Genomic DNA, 5,000 nt, shown 5'->3' with positions numbered 1-5,000 from the left:
AACCAAAAATAAATGTTTCCATTGAAAAACTTTCATTGAAGTAAGTGAACAGTTTCTGTAAAATGGAAAATAAAGGCATCAGGCGTGTGCATTGCATAAAAGCGTGAAAAACAGTTTCCCTGTCATTGCAAAACGGGCACTCATGCCTCACATCAGAGTTCAAAACACAAACAAAAGAATTTACAGCAACTGCACCATATAAAATCCTCCATTGTAAATCCCCCACCTTTTTAATTAATGGTGACTTGTAAAAGGATCTCCAGTGTGGTTTGACATCCTGTTCTACATGTAGAACAGCACGCCAAGGTGTGTCAACTCTAGACTCCAAACACCTCCTATTCAGAGATTTTACACAAAGATTGTAAAGTGCCTTTCCAGAGGCGCGATTTGGACCCAGAAAAACAAAATCTTCAACCTTCAAAAAGACATTACAAAATCCAGAGGACACACTAAAACATGGAACAGGATCACATTCATTTAGCATAACTAAACCCCTGGCATACTGATCCAACATTGCTAGACTAGCATCTGTGAAGTGGGACCGCAATTCCAAGAGGAATTTGTTAACTATACGGATGGATCTCATTTTCATGTGTTCGGCCACTCCTTCAGCATTCTCAAAACCTGGCCCAGCTAAAGGCAGGAGGTCCTTCAAAGTGATGACCCGCGCTTTGCAAAACATCCCACTAAAAGCAGGAAAATGCTTCTCATGCGTAAGATCCAAACATGAACCATATATCAATGGCTCTTGCAAAAGCCAAAAGAGAGAACTTGTATTCTGAGGTCTCCATACTTTCAAAAGACCCCATACTTTAAACGTATTGCGATAAAACACAGGGAGCTTGTTTAAGTTCATTAAGGCAGGATTCATCCAGAAGAGGGTCCTATCCAGACCCAAGCCTTCAAAAGTTCTTAGGATGGCACAAGCCACAGCCTTCCAACTGGAATTTACAGGTCCATCCAAAAGTCTCTGTATGAACTGAAGACGAAAGGCTGCTGCCCTACTCTGCAGGTGGACCAATCCTTGTCCACCCTCATCCTTGGATAAAAAAAGCACGCCTTGTTGGACCCAGTGTAGACCATCCCAAAAGAAATCAACCAGAATAGATTGTATTTTAGATAAAACATGTGCTGGAGGGTCTATACATGCAAGTCTGTGCCAAAGGGATGAAGCCACCAGGTTGTTAATTATTAGAACACGGCCCCTATAGGACAATTTTTTAATTAAAAAACTCCACTTGCCAAGACGGCCCTTAACCTTCTCAACAATCCCCTCAAAATTCCTTAGAACAAAGTTATCGTCTCCAAGAAACACACCCAAATATTTAAACCCGTCCCTAGACCAGGTTAACCCACCTGGGAGGCACGGTGTGCCATCAGGCCATTTTCCAGCCAACAGGGCCACACTTTTTCCCCAATTAACTCTGGCAGATGATAACCGATTAAAATCAGTAAAAACATTTAACATGGTGTCCACATCCCTTTGGCTTTCAATCAGAATAGCTACATCATCCGCATAAGCTGATAGCTTCAAAGAGATGTTACACTCAGGAAGAGTTACACCCTTTAGTTTGGCTCTTAACTGTACTAACAGGGGCTCAAAGGCTAAGGAGTATAGCATTCCAGAGAGGGGGCATCCTTGTCTAATTCCCCTAAAAACCTTGAAAGGAGCACACAAGTCACCATTAATTTTCAGAATACTTTCATTGTCACAGTATAGAGCTCTAATTTTCTTTATAAAAACAGGATTAAAGCCAAAAGCAGTCAAGACGCTCCATAAATAATTATGTTCAACTCTATCAAAAGCTTTTTCCTGATCAACAGAAACAAGGCCAAAGTCCAAAAGTAAAAGTTTACCAATTTCCAAAACGTCTCTAATAAAAGAAATATTATCACAAATAAGCCTGCCCGGCACACAGTAGGTCTGGTCAGGTGCAATGACTTCCCCTAAAACTTCACTGAGTCTATTAGCAAGAACCTTAGAGAGCAGCCGATATTCCGCACATAGAACAGACACGGGTCTCCATGACCTGATATCCTTCAAATCTCCCTTCTTCGGTAACAGAGTAAGAACTGCTCTGCGACAACTGAGTGGCAGCTGCCCCTTGGCCAAGCTGTTCCTCAAAACGACCAGTAGGTCTGCGCCTACTTCTGTCCAGAAAGACTTATAAAAGTCAACCGGCAGACCATCGATCCCCGGTGCCTTGCCACACTCCATACCATGGAGGGCCTTTTCCAACTCAGCCAGGGTAATCACCCTTCCAAGGTCGCAATTAGCTTCTCTAGATACCTTAGGAAGATTTGTCAAAAAAGGACTGTCAAGGGCCTGTTTATAGGAGATTTCACTCCTATACAAAACCTTGTAGAAATCAACTGCTCTCTCACGAATTTGTTTATCGTCAGATAAGAGGGCTCCAGTTTCTGAAACCAAAGCATGTATAAGCCGTTTTTGGCCATTTTTCTTTTCCAGATTAAAAAAGAATTTGGAAGGTGCATCCATTAATTCTGCACACTGGAAGCGAGACCTGACCAGAGCTCCTTGTGCTTTAATGCCCAGCAAGTTGGCCAAACAATTCTTTTTTATTTTCAAATTTTCCATATATAACTGATTACCTGTACTTTCAGCTAAACCTTGGAGCTCCAGTATCTCATTTTCCAACAATTTCATGCGTTGAGCTATATCTCTTGTGACACAGGAAGTATACTGCTGACACAACTGTTTTATCTGGGCCTTTCCAAAATCCCACCACTGTTGCACAGACTGAAAAGACTGCTTTGTGGATCTAAAATCCTTCCAGAAAAACTTGAAAACATCCCTAAACTTACCATCATTCAAAAGACTAGTGTTAAAGTGCCAGTATGCGCTCTTATATCTGGTGGCACTAACAAAAAAATTACAAAGCACCATACTATGATCGGAAAAACCTACTGGCAGGATGAGACAGCTTCTAAAAAAACTGAACTGATGTTTAAAGGTATAGAACCTGTCTAATCTTGCCAGAGATAATATGTTATTATTTGAGTGGACCCATGTGTACTGTTTCTGCTTTATATGAAAGTTCCTCCATAAATCAGAAAGGTCGTGGGACTTCATTATCTCAATGAGCCTTCTACGTGATGGCATATGAGGCTCTACATGATTCCTATCAATAGCTAGCTCAGTACAGTTGAAATCCCCACCAAGAAGTAAACACTCCCCAGAATCACAATTCTTTAACAGATCATCCAGGATACTTAAGAAAATCATTCTCTCCCTCCCAACCGTTGGGGCATAGACACACACAAAAACAAAAAAAGTATTTTCATATTGAGCTCTGACTCTCAAGAGTCTACCTTTAACAATTTCATCAACCTCATATGAACAGGGGATACAGCTACCTGAAAAAAGAATAGCAACACCACCACTAGTTGAGGTATTATGACTTAAGATCGATAACCCCCCAAATTCCAAAGCCCAATCAGAGCTATTGCTTGCGTCAGTATGGGTTTCCTGCGCAAAGACAACATCAATAGCTTTTTCTTTAATTGTTTCAAAAAGCATCGCCCTCTTTGTGCGGTCTCTTGCTCCATTCAAATTAAGCGAAGCAATTTGAAACCCACTCATAAGTATAAAGGAAAAAGTGCAAAAAAAGAACATATTCATTGGGAATTAACAGGGGCTGGGGTGGACTGGCTATCAGCGTTCAACAGAGCTCTAAGTTTTGTGAGAAATTTATTCAAACGGTAGACCTCCTGCCTAGTAAAGCTACCTTCGGCCATATACAGCTTCGTTTTAGCGATGAACTGTTCAACATCGGGAAAGTATTCATCAACTTGAACACACCTAGCATTTTTAGTCTGCTTCAGAAACGTTTTTAAGTCATCCACAGTGTACTCGCGCCCTGTGTAGCCGCTTTGGGGAAGACTGCACCTTAGGCTGCAATCAGAAAATTCCCCCTCGCTCTCTGCATCAGTAGAATTAACGTCAACAACCAGATCTTTCTTTTTTACCTTTCTATGAGACTCAGCTCGAGCCCTTTCCCTCTTCAGACCTTTTGGAACTTTAAAGGGAACTTCCTCTGTTTCCAAGATCTGACTATCCTCCCCGCAAGCGTCCTCCGAAAGATCTAGTACGTTGGAATTCGGCGAGTTATCAGTATGCATAACATTATATTCTGGAGCTTCAGCCTCGGCCCCCTCTTCCCCGTTCCTTACTGTCTCATCAGACACATCCTGATCTGATGGTCTAACTTCAGGTGCATCGGCACTAGAAGAACCTTCCCCTGGTGACTGATCACCATCCACCCCAGCCTCTCCACCATTTGTGGGCCCCTCATCACTGGCAGACTGTCCCTCCCCAGTATTCTCATTTTGACCATTGACATTGGCGGTAGTATTGGGGCACTTTTCTGGACAGGCACGCACTAGGTGACCCGTCAAACCACAACCAAAACATCTCATCAGATTACTTGTGACATATATGACATAATTGAAATCGTCGACCTGGATATTCAAAGTCAAATCAAGATCATCTGTGTTGTTGTTTAAAACCATGTAAACATATCGCCTAAAAGATACCACATGCTTTAAAAGCGGAGACTTCGTGGAAATGGCGATCTTCTTGATCGGGGAAACTAATTTGCCATAGCGGGATAGAGACTGGACAAGAATGTCATCACTAATGAAAGGTGGTATGTTTGAAATGATTACTTTCCTAGATGGGGTAGACAAAGGGAGTACTGAGTTAAAAATACCATCAATTTCTACTCCGCGTTCAACCACTAAGTTGGCCAACTCCACGGACTCAAGGAACAAAACGATTGCTTGATTCATACGAGCAGCAGACAAAACTTTGTCATGCCCAACCATTTCACCTACTGCCAGGCTACACTCTTCTACGCTGGCGGTAGAGGATATCTTTATACCATGCCGCCGCGTGAGACAAACAAACTTTCCCCTAGTGTTACCTGAGGCAGCCATACTCCAAACCAGGAGCTGACGCCCAGGTAAAACCACAAAAA

General features: G+C 42.3%; 1 protein-coding gene across 1 annotated transcript in view; it reads right to left on the bottom strand.

Annotated features, from left to right (window-relative positions):
* The window catches only part of cfap58 (cilia and flagella associated protein 58), a 40,039-nt gene that overhangs the window by 13,792 nt on the left and 21,247 nt on the right, over positions 1-5,000 (bottom strand). The gene's annotated exons all lie outside the window — the stretch shown is intronic.

The sequence above is a fragment of the Alosa sapidissima genome, chromosome 9 (assembly GCF_018492685.1).
Source record: "Alosa sapidissima isolate fAloSap1 chromosome 9, fAloSap1.pri, whole genome shotgun sequence".
NCBI lineage: Eukaryota > Metazoa > Chordata > Actinopteri > Clupeiformes > Clupeidae > Alosa > Alosa sapidissima.
The sequence above is the reverse complement of the archived record's forward strand: the minus strand, read 5'-3'. Positions and strand labels throughout refer to the sequence as shown.